The sequence below is a fragment of the Festucalex cinctus genome, chromosome 10, assembly GCF_051991245.1.
Source record: "Festucalex cinctus isolate MCC-2025b chromosome 10, RoL_Fcin_1.0, whole genome shotgun sequence".
Lineage (NCBI taxonomy): Eukaryota > Metazoa > Chordata > Actinopteri > Syngnathiformes > Syngnathidae > Festucalex > Festucalex cinctus.
This window is the reverse complement of record NC_135420.1, coordinates 3,073,080-3,088,166: the sequence shown is the minus strand read 5'-3', so window position 1 is coordinate 3,088,166 and position 15,087 is coordinate 3,073,080. Positions and strand designations below refer to the sequence as shown.

At 39.1% G+C, this 15,087-nt stretch overlaps 1 long non-coding RNA gene across 1 annotated transcript; it reads right to left on the bottom strand.

Annotated features, from left to right (window-relative positions):
• Positions 1 to 11,734: 11,734 nt before the first annotated feature.
• On the bottom strand, positions 11,735 to 14,082 carry LOC144027504 (uncharacterized). Its single transcript, XR_013285474.1, has 3 exons — positions 13,499 to 14,082; positions 13,267 to 13,350; positions 11,735 to 12,534 (listed from the first exon to the last, which is right to left on the bottom strand). It is a non-coding gene; the product is annotated as an uncharacterized LOC144027504 (long non-coding RNA).
• Between the last annotated feature and the right edge of the window lie 1,005 nt (positions 14,083 to 15,087).

Here is a 15,087-nt window from a genome sequence, read left to right as displayed (position 1 = left end):
TTGGTAACTCTAGGTGAAACGTACAGCCGGGTATGCTTTGTTAAAGAGGAGTTTTTTAGCTCAAAATGTGATGCCCGGCCCCTGGGGGACTTCCTGTTGGGTTTAGCACAGGGCACCAAGAGACTTTTTTGTACATCTTGGGCTGTTACATATGTCTACAAATTTCCGTAGCTCTCGCTGCTTCGTACAAATGGGAATGCTTCTTTAAGGATATTTTTTTTCCTTTGCAAACAGTGCATGCCATGACAACAGCGTGCGACGAAATACAAAGCTTTCAATAACTTTTCATCTTCAACATCTTAAGATGAATCACACCAAGTTTGAAGATGATCGGATAAACACTGTAGGAGGAGTTCGTTAAAATAAGACCCCAATGAAATGGCCAAAAAAATGGCAACACGTTCCAAAATAAATCAAAATGGCGGACTTCGTGTGAGGTTTAGCACATGGTTCAAAAAGAGTTTTTTGTAGGTCATAGCCTGTTACATATGTGTACCAATTTTCGTAGCTCTAGATTAAACGTACAACCGGCAATGCTTCATGAAGTAAGAATTTTTAAACTCTAAATTTGATACATCGCCGCCGTCATATAGTATATCAAAAACTTTAGATTTTTTACAATGATGTTGTCCCAGGTGTTGAGATGGTCCATCCCAAGTTTGAAGTTAATCGGGTTAACCGTGTAGGAGAAGCGGGAAAAAGTATGACCCCTGTAAATGTGCAAAACTGGGCCAAAATTGGACATTCAGATGATCATACCTCACTTTCTGTCTATTTTAGGGTACACACATCAAAGAGGTTTTTGTTCATCTGGATGTGCTACGGGTGCCACACAATTTTCGTCGCCATAGGACAATCGTAGCGGGACAGGGATCCGTTTAACCTATGTAGGTGGCGCTATGGAGCCATTTTTCTGTTATCATGTATGGCGACTTTAAAATATCAAATTTTTCGCCAGGCCTGATGTGCGTGTAAAGTTTGGTGAGTTTTCGTTCACGTTTAGCGTCTCAAAAATGCGATTGTTTGCGGAGAAGAATAATAATAAGAATAATAATAATAAGAAGAATTCCTACAAAAACAATAGGGCCTCGCAGCGGCACCGCCGCCGCCGCTGCTCGGGCCCTAATAAGAATTCCTTCAGGAACAATAGGGACCTCGCAGCGGTCGCTGCTCGGGCCCTAACTAGAGCTGCGAGCAGCTATAAAGGGCCCTCGCAACCCGTGCCACGTTGGGGTATTTGCACATCGGGGTACTGGCACGTTAGGGTACTGTTTAGAGGTGGGAATCTTGGGGCACCTCACGATTCGATTGCGATTACGATTCAGAGGCTACGATTCGATTATAAAACGATTATTGATTTCCCCCCAGGCAGCAGAAAAAAAACAATGTATTTTGGTGCTTTTAATGTTTCGTACATTAGTTACAAAAATAGTACAAAAGTCCTCTCAGGCCTAAATAAACTACTATTTCAGTATCAAGTTAACAGTTCAAAACAGTAAATAAAATACTCAAGTCCTCATTCTGTAACAACAGCTTTTAAGTATATTCAGTCTTCAACAGAATAAAACATAGCATTGAGCAAAAATATATTATTTTTATCCACTCAAAAGTGCACTGAGATATAAATGAAAGACAATGTGAACTACTACTTCAATACAAATGCCTAAAAAAAAAAAAGTGCTTTCCTGCTTTTTAAGTTGTGTAAAGATGAACATGTAAGCATTAAAGTTTCTCAGAGGTACAAAAAAAAAAACCTCGAGTGCTTTTCTGCTTTTTAACTTGTGTAAACATGAACGTGTAAACATTAAAGGGATCGTTCGGCTTTTTTAACATGAATCTCAATTTGATCCTCACCTCCCGTGTGTGCGATCAGCACTGACTTCTTTCTGACAGCGTTCGGTGACACGCGTTCATGTTCGACGTTGGACGAGAGGAAAATAGTCCAGCAAGCTGGCTGGGGTCTCGGAAATAAAGCCTTTTTCTTCTAAAAACTATTTGTTTTCAAAAGCGTGATACATTTCCACCACAATACTCTTTTCTGAATAAAGTCAGACGCCATTACCGCCAGCCACTACTTTTCTGTTCGTTCGTTCGTATCACTGTGCGGCGCCCTGTAGAACGCTAACCGACGCACTGCAGCCAGCTAGCTGATACTTCCGCCTGAAGTTGTTTGCCTTTTCGGAGCAGGTCTGATCTGACGAAGAGGTGGGTTGGTCAGCTCAGTCATGCTTGTTGTTGTTTTGAATGTCGAGGCGTGAGTTGTGGATGTGTACTCTCGGTCCGTCCCATTAAGCGTCCCGAAGACCGCGCGCGCTACTGCGTTTCAGTTCCGCGTACTTTCCGCTCCGGTCCACTTTTAGTTTCGGTTCCCTTGGCATATTTATATAATCGGAATTTGGACTTTTGTGAATCGTTCTCGATTGTTCCACGGCCGAATCGTGAATAATCTAAGAATCGGAAATTTTGCACACCTCTAGTACTGTTTCATAAGAAACCGTCTAAATTGTAAATGTTTTGCCATGCTTTTTGTGTTTGTTCACATTGCTATGGAATGCTTTGTCGAGGTATTCGGCTGATAGGTATGCCTCCCAATATTCACACATCTAGCTGAATCATATAAAAAAAAAAAATCTTTGCAAACAATGCATCGCTACAGCAAAGGCGTGCCACGTTGGGGTACTTGCACGTCGGGGTACTGGCACGTTGGGGTACTGTCAAATAGGACAAGGACCATCTAAAATGTTTTTGACAAGCCTTGTGTGTGCAAAGTTTAATCAAAACGCAAAATATGGTGCGCAATTCCCAAAATAAATTCAAAATGGCGGACTTCCTTTTAGGTTTAGCATACGGCTACAGAATACTTTTTGTAGGTCTTAAGCTAATAGGTATGCCTCCCAGTTTTCACAAATCTAGGTCAAGTCATCTTTAGTTGTGTATCGCTTGAATCATACAATTGGAAATGCTCCATAAAAATGCATAGAGGGCGCTATTGAGCACAACGTTGGGTTACTTGCACGTCAGGGTACTGGCACGTTGGGGTACTGTTACATGGAACAAGGACCATTTAAAATGTTAGTTTTTTCCATGCCTTGTCTGTGCAAAGTTTAATGAAGAAGGCCAAAAATTATGTATAATTTCCAAAATAAAATCAAAATAGCGGACTTCCTCTTTGGTTTGGCAAATGGCTACATAATACTTTTTTGTAGGTCTAGCATAATCATACAATCGGAAATGCTTCATAAAAATGTCTAGAGGGCGCTATTTATTGCAAATTGCACAATAAATCTCTCAGAATTCATGTTCATGACAAGTCTGATGTGTTTGCAAAGTTTCATGAGTTTTCATGTGTATAAAAAAAAAAAAAAGCAGCACTTGACAACTGTTACATGGAACAAGGACCATTTAAAATGTTAGTTTTTTCCATGCCTTGTCTGTGCAAAGTTGAATGAAAAAGGCCAAAAATGATGTATAATTCCCAAAATAAAATCAAAATAGCGGACTTCCTCTTTGGTTTGGCAAATGGCTACATAATACTTTTTTGTAGGTCTAGCATAATCATACAATCGGAAATGCTTCATAAAAAGGTCTAGAGGGCGCTATTTATTGCAAATTGCACAATAAATCTCTGAAAATTCATGTTCATGACAAGTCTGATGTGTTTGCAAAGTTCCATGAGTTTTCATGTGTATAAAAAAAAAAGCAGCACTTGACAAACAATGTATTGCTATGGCAACAGCGTGTTACAAAATAAAAAACTTTCGATTACTTTGCATCTTAAACATCTTAAGATGAAACACACCAAGTTTGAAGACAGTCGGATAAATTTTGTAGGAGGGGTTCGTTAAAATATGACCCCTGAAAGTTTTTCCTTGCCCGGTTGGAGGGTTAGATCAGGGGATGTCGCAACTTGTTTGTGGTTTAGTGCTACAGAAGTAAATGTGTCTTAACAACCTCATGATTGAATGTGTTTTCAATTCTCTAGGATGTGATTGGATTGTATCAATTAAATGTTCTTATAACTGATTCAGTGAGTAGTAAAAATAGTGTGTCAAGTATAATGACATGAAATATAAGGAATACAAAAAACAAAACAAGAACCCTCTAAATTACACATTTTGTTCCAGGCTTTATGTGCGTGCATAGTTTGAGTATACACCTAGGTTTAGGCCAGGAGTGTTCAAACCTTTTGCAAAGAGGGCCGGGTATGGTAAGGTGAAAATGTGTGGGGCCTAATCAACCATTTAGTTTAGCCTGACATAATTTTTTTACATGCATATGTAAATATATATATGTGGACAAATGTGTACATATGTCTACAAATTTTTGTAGCTCGAGCTGCTTCGTCCAACTGGGAACGCTGCATTAAGAAGGATTTTTTTTCCCTTTGCCAACAGTGCATGCCACGACAACAGCGTGCGACGAAATAAAAAGCTTTCAATAACTTTTCATCGTCAACATCTTAAGATGAATCACACCAAGTTTGAAGATGATCGGATAAACTCTGTAGGAGGAGTTCGTTAAAATAAGACCCCTATGAAATGGCCAAAAAAATGGCAACATGTTCCAAAGTAAATCAAAATGGCAGACTTCCTGTTAGGTTTAGCATATGGTTCAAAAAGAGTTTTTTGTACCTCGAGGGCTCTTACATATGTCTTCAAATTTTGGTCACTCTAGGTGAAACGTACAGCCGGAAATGCTTCATTAAGTAAAAATTTTGAAATGCAAAATTTGATGCCCTGCCTCTGGCGGACTTCCTGTTAGGTTTAGCATATGGCACCAACAGGCTTTTTTGTAGATCATAGTCTGTTACATATGTGTACCAATTTTCGTAGCTCTAGATTAAACGTATAACCGGCAATACTTCAGATGAAACATGCCAAAGAATGAAGACAATCTGATAAGTTTTGTAGAAAATATGAGGCCTATAAAAGGCCCCCAAAAAATGGCTACAAATAGCAAAGTAAATCAAAATGCCGGTCTTCCTGTTTGGCTTAGCATATTGTTCTAAAAGACTTTTTTGTACATCGTGGGCTCTTATGTATGCCTCCAAATTATCATTGCGCTAGGTGAAAGGTACAACCGGGAATGCTTCGTTAAAGAGGAGTTTTTTAGCTCAAAAAGTGATGCCCGGCCCTTGCGGGACTTCCTGTTGGGTTTAGCACAAAGCAGCAAGAGACTTTTTTGTACATCGTGGGCTGTTACATATGTCTCCAAATTTTCGTAGCTCTAGCTGCTTCGTACAACTGAGAATTCTTCATTAAGAAGAATTTTTTTCCTTTGCAAACAAGTGCATGCCACGACAACAGCGTGCAGCGAAATAAAAAGCTTTCAATAACTTTTCATCTTCAACATCTTAAGATGAATCACACCAAGTTTGAAGATGATCGGATAAACTCTGTAAGAGGAGTTCGTTAAAATAGGACCCCTATGAAATGGCCAAAAAAATGGGAACACGTTCCAAAGTAAATCAAAATGGTGGACTTTCTGTTAGGTTTAGCATATGGTTCAAAAAGAGTTTTTTGTACCTTGAGGGCTGTTACATATGTCTTTAAATTTTGGTAACTCTAGGTGAAACGTACAGCCGGGAATGCTTCATTAAGTAAGAATTTTGAAACTCAAAATTTGATGCCCCGCCTCTGGCGGACTTCCTGTTGGGTTTAGCATATGGCACCAACAGACTTTTTTGTAGGTCATAGTCTGTTACATATGTGTACCAATTTTCGTAGCTCTAGGTTAAACATACAACCGGCAATACTACGTTTAGTAAGAGTTTTGAAACTCTAAATTTGATGCCCCACCGCCGTCATATAGTATGTCGAAAACTTTAGATTTTTTACCATGGTGTTGTCCCAGGTCTTGAGATGGTACATCCCAAGTTTGAAGTCAATTGGATTACCCGTGTAGGAGAAGCAGGCAAAAGTATGACCCCTGTAAATGTGCAAAAATTGGCCAAAATTGGCCATTTAAATACTCATATCTCACTTCCTGTCTATTTTAGGGTACACACATCAAAGAGGTTTTTGTTCATCTGGATGTGCTACAGGTGCCACACAATTTTCATAGCCGTCGGACAATCGTAGCGGGCCAGGGATCTGTTTAACCTATGTAGGTGGCGCTATGGAGCCATTTTTCTGTTATCACCTATGGCGACTTTAAAATATCAAATTTTTCGCCAGGCCTGACGTGTGTGTAAAGTTTGGTGAGTTTTCGTTCACGTTTAGTGTCTCAAAAATGTGATTGTTTGCGGAAAAGAATAATAACAAATAAAAAGAAGAAGAATAATAAGAATTCCTTGAAAAACAATAGGGACCTCGCAGCGGTCGCTGCTCGGGCCCTAATAAGAATTCCTTCAGGAACAATAGGGACCTCGCAGCGGTCGCTGCTCGGGCCCTAATAATAATTCGAACGAAAAACAATAGGGACCTCGCAGCGGTCGCTGCTCGGGCCCTAATAACTAGAGCTGCGAGCAGCTATAAAGGGCCCTCGCAGCCCGGGCCACGTTGGAGTCCTTGCACGTTGGGGTACTTGCACGTTAGGGTACTGGCACGTTGGGGTACTGGCATATTGGAAGCAAAATTTCTTTGAAAATGGCATAATAAACGTTTACATGTAGAATAGTTTTTTTGCCAGTGTGTATCAAGCTCAACGGGTTTTGGGGATTGTTAAAACCTGCAAAAATCTGCGTCCTTTTTTATTTTTAGGCAATGAGTTGCCCTGATTGGTATTTTTTGTAAAAGTGTATATATACATCATCGCTCGTTGTACTCATTGCACAATGTTACTTTTATTGTCCAAAGGGGCAATCAAAAATGAATAAAACAAAATGGAAACGTACATACGTTTGGATCGGTGTGAAGCCAGTGAACAATTTGAGTGGTGGAAACTAAAAGAATATTCATAAATGACTTAGTCATCACACTTAGAATGAGTTTACATTTTTTGTACAAAATACCGTATGTGGGTTTTTTTTTTTTTATAAAAGCCTCAAGGGCTAGGTGGCGCTGTATTTATAACTGAATGTTGTCATCGAGATACCTTCAGGCCTTGATTATAAGCATACATGTCAAGTGTGGGATTTTTTTTGGAGCATGTACCGTGGAGTTATTAAGCATATCCTTCATTCACGATATTGCTTTTAATGTCCACAGAGGCTATCAAAAATAAATAAAAATATATATATGTTTGGATAAGTCTGATGCCAGTGAACATTTTGAGTGGTGGAAACTAAAAGAATATTCATAAATGACTTAGTTATCACACTTAGAATGAGTTTACATTTTTTGTACAAAATACCGTATGTGGGGTATTTTTTTTTTATGCCTCAAGGGCTAGGTGGCGCTGCATATATAACTGAATGTTGTCATAGAGATAGCTTCAGGCCTTGACGATAAACATACATGTCAAGTTTGGGATTTTTTGGAGCATGTACCGGGGAGTTATTAAGCATATCCTTTTTCAGTGCGAAACACAAATTTTGATGCCCCGCCTTCATCATATAGTATTTCGAAAGGTCAAGATTTTTCCCCCTGTCGATGGCTCAGGTCTTGACATGGTCCAGGTCAAGTCTTAACTCAGTCAGATGAAACGTGTAGGAGAAGTGGGCAAAAGTCTGCCCCCTGTGAATGTGCAAAAATAGTCAAAAATGGGACATTCAAAAATTCGTAGCTAACTTCCTGTTCATTTTAGCATATGGGTCCAAGAGACTTTTTTGTAGGTCTTGGGCTCCCTCATACACCTAAAAATATTCGTCGTTCTTGCTTAAACGTACAACCGGGGCTGCTTCGTTAAAAAACTCTCGGGGGCGCTATTGAGTCATTTTTGTAAAAATAGCACAATCAACAATAAAATATTGCTCATTTTACCAGGCCAGATGTGTGTGCTAAGTTTCATGAGTTTCTGTGCATGTTTAGACCCTCAAAACTGGCGTTGTTTTCTTGGCGAACAGCGCTTAGCCACACCCACAGCAATTCGCGAAAACTCACAAACTTCGTGTTGTGACATCATGAAGGCCGAAACCCTCATCTGAGCAAATATGAGGTAGGTCCAGTTAATGTGTTTGGAGAAAAACGTAGAAGAAAATTCGTAAGAAAAAAAATTGCCACTAGGTGGCGCTATCAGTTAGATGAAATATAAGTCAGTAGATGTCTTTAGGGCTGGACTCTCATCAAATGTGTGAAATTTTGAGAAGATAGGATCATCTCGGTCAAGTAAATGCAGCTTTTATTTTCACGAAAAATCTTCAGACTTTGCGTCACCGTAGCGGCCACGCCCTTTGGCGAAAAGTTACAATATTCGGTGTGGGGCATGATCAACATCTTAAGGCTTTTCTGACCAATTTTCAAATGGATCCCTTCAACAAGCTCAGCACAGTAGCTAAAAACGTAAAGTATGACATTTATTGTAACCACTAGGTGGCGCTATATGTATAACTGAATTTTATCATATAGATGTTTTCAGGCCGTGACTATTACGTTGCCTGAGAAGTTTGAGATTTTTTGGAGCTTGAACATGGGAGTTATTAAGCATTTGCTCTTTCTGGACAAATGAAATTTTAAAGGCAATATTTGATGCCCCGCCCCCGTCATATAGTATTTCAAAAAGGCAAGATGTTTTGCCCAGTTGTTCTCTCAGGTCTTGAGATGATAAATGCCAAGTTTGAAGTCAATTGGATGAAAAATGTTTGCAAAGGGGGAAAAAGCATGACCACAGTGAATGTGCCAAAATAGGCCAAAATTGGACATTAAAAAATTCATAGCTCACTTCCTGTACATTTTAGCTACATGGTCCAAATAGACTTTTTTGTGCGTCTCGGGGTGCTACACGTGCCTGCCAATTTTTGTTGCTCTAGCTCAAACATGCCGGGCTTGGTTTTTATTTTTCTACGCTAGGGGGCGCTATCGAGTCGCATTGTTATGACGACTTAATAATATCAAATTTTTCGCCGGGCCTGAGGAGTGTGCAAAGTTCGGTGAGTTTTCGTGAATGTTTAGGTACCCAAAATCGCGATCGTTTGCGGAGAATAAAGAATAAGAATAATAATAATAACTAGAGCTGCGAGCAGCTATAAAGGGCCCTCGCAGCCCGGGCCACGTTGGGGTCCTTGCACGTTGGGGTACTTGCACGTTGGGGTACTGGCACGTTGGGGTACTGGCATATTGGAAGCAAAATTTCTTTGAAAATGGCATAATAAACGTTTACATGTAGAATATTTTTTTTGCCAGTGTCTGTCAAGCTCAACGGATTTTGGTGATTGTTAAGACCTGCAAAAATCAGCGTTCTTATTTATTTTTAGGCAATGAGTTGCCCTGATTGGTATTTTTTTGTAAAAGTGTATATACACATCATCGCTCGTTGTACTCATTGCACAATGTTTACTTTTATTGTCCAAAGGGGCAATCAAAAATGAATAAAACAAAATGGAAACGTACATACGTTTGGATCGTGTGAAGCCAGTGAACAATTTGAGTGGTGGAAACTAAAAGAATATTCATAAATGACTTAGTTATCACACTTAGAATGAGTGTACATTTTTTGTACAAAATACCGTATGTGGGGTATTTTTTAAATTTTTTTATATAAGCCTCAACGGCTAGGTGGCGCTGTATTTATAACTGAATGTTGTCATAGAGATACCTTCAGGCCTTGATTATAAGCATACATGTCAAGTGTGGGATTTTTTTTGGAGCATGTACCGTGGAGTTATTAAGCATATCCTTCATTCACGATATTGCTTTTAATGTCCATAGAGGCTATCAAAAATAAATAAAAATATATATATGTTTGGATAAGTCTGATGCCAGTGAACATTTTGAGTGGTGGAAACTAAAAGAATATTCATAAATGACTTCGTTATCACACTTAGAATGAGTGTACATTTTTTGTACAAAATACCGTATGTGGGGTATTTTTTTTTCCATGCCTCAAGGGCTAGGTGGCGCTGCATATATAACTGAATGTTGTCATAGAGATAACTTCAGGCCTTGACGATAAACATACATGTCAAGTTTGGGATTTTTTGGAGCATGTACCGGGGAGTTATCAAGCATATCCTTTTTCATTGCGAAACACAAATTTTGATGCCCCGCCTTCATCATATAGTATTTCGAAAGGTCAAGATTTTTCCCCCTGTCGTTGGCTCAGGTCTTGACATGGTCCAGGTCAAGTCTTAACTCAGTCAGATGAAACGTGTAGGAGAAGTGGGCAAAAGTCTGCCCCCTGTGAATGTGCAAAAATTGTCAAAAATGGGACATTCAAAAATTCGTAGCTCATTTCCTGTTCATTTTAGCATAAGGGTCCGAGAGACTTTTTTGTAGGTCTTGGGCTCCCTCATACACCTAAAAATATTCGTCGTTCTTGCTTAAACGTACAACCGGGGCTGCTTCGTTAAAAATTTCGAGGGGGCGCTATTGAGTCATTTTTGTAAAAATAGCACAATCAACAATAAAATATTGCTCATTTTACCAGGCCAGATGTGTGTGCCAAGTTTCAGGAGTTTCTGTGCATGTTTAGACCCTCAAAACTGGCGTTGTTTTCTTGGCGAACAGCGCTTAGCCACACCCACAGCAATTCGCGAAAACTCACAAACTTCGTGTTGTGACATCATGAAGGCCGAAACCCTCATCTGAGCAAATATGAGGTAGGTCCAGTTAACGTGTTTGGAGAAAAACGTAGAAGAAAATTCGTAAGAAAAAAAATTGCCACTAGGTGGCGCTATCAGTTAGATGAAATATAAGTCAGTAGATGTCTTTAGGGCTGGACTCTCATCAAATGTGTGAAATTTTGAGAAGATAGGATCATCTCGGTCAAGTTAATGCAGCTTTTATTTTCACGAAAGATCTTCAGACTTTGCGTCACCGTAGCGGCCACGCCCTTTGGCGAAAAGTTACAATATTCGGTGTGGGGCATGATCAACATCTTAAGGCTTTTCTGACCAATTTTCAAATGGATCCCTTCAACGAGCTCAGCACAGTAGCTAAAAACGTAAAGTATGACATTTATTGTTACCACTAGGTGGCGCTATATGTATAACTGAATTTTATCATATAGATGTTTTCAGGCCGTGACTATTACATTGCCTGAGAAGTTTGAGATTTTTTGGAGCTTGAACATGGGAGTTATTAAGCATTTGCTCTTTCTGGACAAATGAAATTTTAAAGGCAATATTTGATGCCCCGCCCCCGTCATATAGTATTTCAAAAAAGCAAGATATTTTGCCCAGTTGTTCTCTCAGGTCTTGAGATGATAAATGCCAAGTTTGAAGTCAATTGGATGAAAAATGTTTGCAAAGGGGGAAAAAGCATGACCACAGTGAATGTGCCAAAATAGGCCAAAATTGGACATAAAAAAATTCATAGCTCACTTCCTGTACATTTTAGCTACATGGTCCCAATAGACTTTTTTGTGCGTCTCGGGGTGCTACACGTGCCTGCCAATTTTTGTTGCTCTAGCTCAAACGTGCCGGGCTTGGTTTTTATTTTTCTACGCTAGGGGGCGCTATCGAGTCGCATTGTTATGACGACTTAATAATATCAAATTTTTCGCCGGGCCTGAGGAGTCTGCAAAGTTCGGTGAGTTTTCGTGAATGTTTAGGTACCCAAAATCGCGATCGTTTGCGGAGAATAAAGAAGAAGAAGAATAATAATAACTAGAGCTGCGAGCAGCTATAAAGGGCCCTCGCAACCCGGGCCACGTTGGGGTATATGCAAGTCGGGGGACTTGCACGTTGGGGTACTGTTAAATAGACAAGGACCATGGAAAATAGAAATGCATTTGCCGTGCCTTGTGTGTAAAAAGGTGCAGTAAAAGGCCAAAAATGATGCACAATTCCCAAAATAAATTCAAAAGTGTGGACTTTCTGATGTGTGTGCAAAGTTTCATGAAAAGTCGCTCGTTTGATATTCAAAACCAGCATCTGTTTATTTGAAAACATTGCATGGCACAGAGATGGTGTGTGATCAAATAAAAAGCTTTTTGATGACTCTTAATGTGGTGTCGCTGTGCAACACATATGTATTCATGACATAGTGAAGTATTGTGACAGTTTTGTAGGGTCCAGCAAACAGTAAATGTGTGACAGTTATTCAAGAAAAAATGTAGCTTTGAAGCAGGCTAACCAATGACATCATCTAAAGGGGAAAAAAGCACATGAGCAAGCATAGGTATAAGTAGAGGAGAAAAAGAGATGAAAGAAGTGCGAGAGATGGAACAGGAGAGGAATGCAGCTGTTTATGTATAGCTGTTGTAACAGGACAGATTAAATAACACTTTAACCTGGGGTTAACAGCGCCCTAGGACAGATAAACTCTTTAGTGTAAAAGTTTTCTGGGACAGATGAATCCCTTGGGGTCAAAGAGTTTGGGTTAGCACATAGTCTGTCTTAGGATAATGTAACCTCCATGGATGAATTAGTCCTAGGACGCTTTGACCTGCGGGCTAAAACTTCAGGGGGGTTAACCTGTCCTGTTATATTGTGATCATCGTCTTCGTGCATGTCCTCAGTGGCTTCTTCTGTCTGTGTGGCAGCATTTGATACATCTGTAGAACAAAAAAGAATGAAGAATCATGTTAGATCTGTGAAGTTTGGTTGTCTTAGGTGTAGTTTACAGAACAGTCGTGTGCATATTTTTAGCATGGTAGTGTCTTAATACAAATGCATATTATGTAATGCACTGTATATGGATATTACAGACGTAATATTTGACGGTGATCTTATATTCATAGTTTTTGCCCGTTAATAAATAATATAGCTAGTAAGTAATAAGACACGCAAAAATGGTATAGTTGAATCCTCTGGGTCAAAAAGCAATGTTTTAGGATTGTGTGATGAAATGATGAATAAAAGTAAGGATACGACAGGTACATAAATGGTTATATATACACACGGACATATATATTTATACAGTATAACAGTGCCGCATGTATTGGTTTTAAGGAAAGAGTTGAAAAGCAGTGTTCAGAAAAAAGCATAAGACGCACAAAGTACCATTTCACTACATGTAATAAGTTGTCAAGTAGACATGTGAATTAAGTGGTTAAGATAGTGGCTACTGTGCAAGTAAGCTTCAATTGTCTCTAAAAGGTTAGCATATGTGTTCTACATGATATCAATGGCTAGACGTGCTCGTGGAGAAACATTACAAACAGAAAAACACACTAAAGGTGCCTTTAACAAACCTGTTAATAAATGAGAACTTAATACATATATGTATGGCATACTGTATATGATTGAGAAAGTTGTCCTGTTTAATTTATGTATTGTATACTTACGGAAAAAAGTTGGCAATCTTTGCGTATGGAGATGATTAGAGGGTCTTTATCAAAAGAGAATTTGCTTGTTGATTTGTTCATGTTCTGTAGAAAAGCAAAGGAGTAGAAATAAATACAGTATCATACTTCATAAACATACAAGAAATTTGTAGCTGTATTAACCATTGTTGGTATTTGAAGTGATAATTTAGGAATAGAAGTGTAGTGATTGCAGAATTTATAGAGTGCTTACCTTGTATGACTTTGTAGATGGAAATGTCTTTTGTTGAAAGAGCTCTTTGTTGTCTACTATATATGCAAGGACAAGCATAAGTAGGTGTGGTTATGAAGTACTTGACCATTGAAATAAAGCAGTGGTATCAAATGTATGGACCGTGGTTTGGCTCAGGCCTGCAAAGGGGTTTAATGTGGCACAAGAGATAATCTTGTAAGGTACAAAAAATAATAATAATATAATAGGTATGCCTCTGAGTTTTCACAAATCTAGGTCAAGTCAAGTCATCTTTAGTTATTTTGCGCTTGAATCATCCAATCGGAAATGCTCCATAAAAAATGTATAGAGGGTGCGATTTATTGCAAATTGCACAAGAAATCTCTAAAAATTCATGTTAATGACAAGTCTGATGTGTGTGCAAAGTTTCACGAGTTTTCACACATGTATAGATAAAAAAAAACAAAGCAGCACTTTACTTGGCAACCAATGCATCGCTATAGCAGCAGCGTGCGACAAAATAAAAAACTTTCGATAAATTTGCATCTTAAACATCTTAAGATGAAACACACCAAGTTTGAACACGGTCGGATGAATTTTGTAGGAGGAGTTAAAATATGACCCCTAAAAAAGGCCACAAAAAAAGTCTACAAATCCCATCATAAATCAAAATGGCGGACTTCCTGTTTGGTTTAGCACATGGTTCCAAGAGACTTTTTTGTACATCGTGGGCTCTTATGTATGCCTCTAAATTATCATAGCGCTAGGTGAAACGTACAACCGGGAATGCTTCGTTAAAGAGGAGTTTTTTAGCTCAAAATGTGATGCCCGGCCCCTACGGGACTTCCTGTTGGGTTTAGCACATGGCACCAAGAGACTTTTTTGTACATCGTGGGCTGTTACATTTGTCTCCAAATTTTCGTAGCTCTAGCTGCTTCGTACAACTGGGAATGCTTCATTAAGAAGTAATTTTTTCCTTTGCAAACTGTGCATGCCACGGCAACAGCGTGCGACAAAATAAAAAGCTTTCAATAACTTTTCATCTTCAACATCTTAAGATGAATCACACCAAGTTTGGAGATGATCGGATAAACTCTGTAGGAGGAGTTCGTTAAAATAAGACCCCTATGAAATGGCCCAAAAAATGGCAACACGTTCCAAAGTAAATCAAAATGGCGGACTTCCTGTTCGGTTTAGCATATGGTTCAAAAAGAGTTTTTTGTACCTTGAGGGCTGTTACATATGTCTTCAAATATTGGTAACTCTAGGTGAAATGTACAGCCGGGAATGCTTCATTAAGTTAGAATTTTGAAACACAAAATTTGATGCCTCGCCTCTGGCGGACTTCCTGTTAGGTTTAGCATATGGCACCAACAGGCTTTTTTGTAGATCATAGTCTGTTACATATGTGTACCAATTTTCGTAGCCCTAGATTAAACGTACCACCGGCAATGCTTCGTTAAGTAAGAATTTTGAAACTGTAAATTTGATGCCCCGCCACCGTCATATAGTATGTCAAAAACTTTAGATTTTTTACCATGATGTTGTCCCAGGTGTTGAGATGGTACAGCCCAAGTTTGAAGTCAATCGGGTTAACCGTGTAGGAGAAG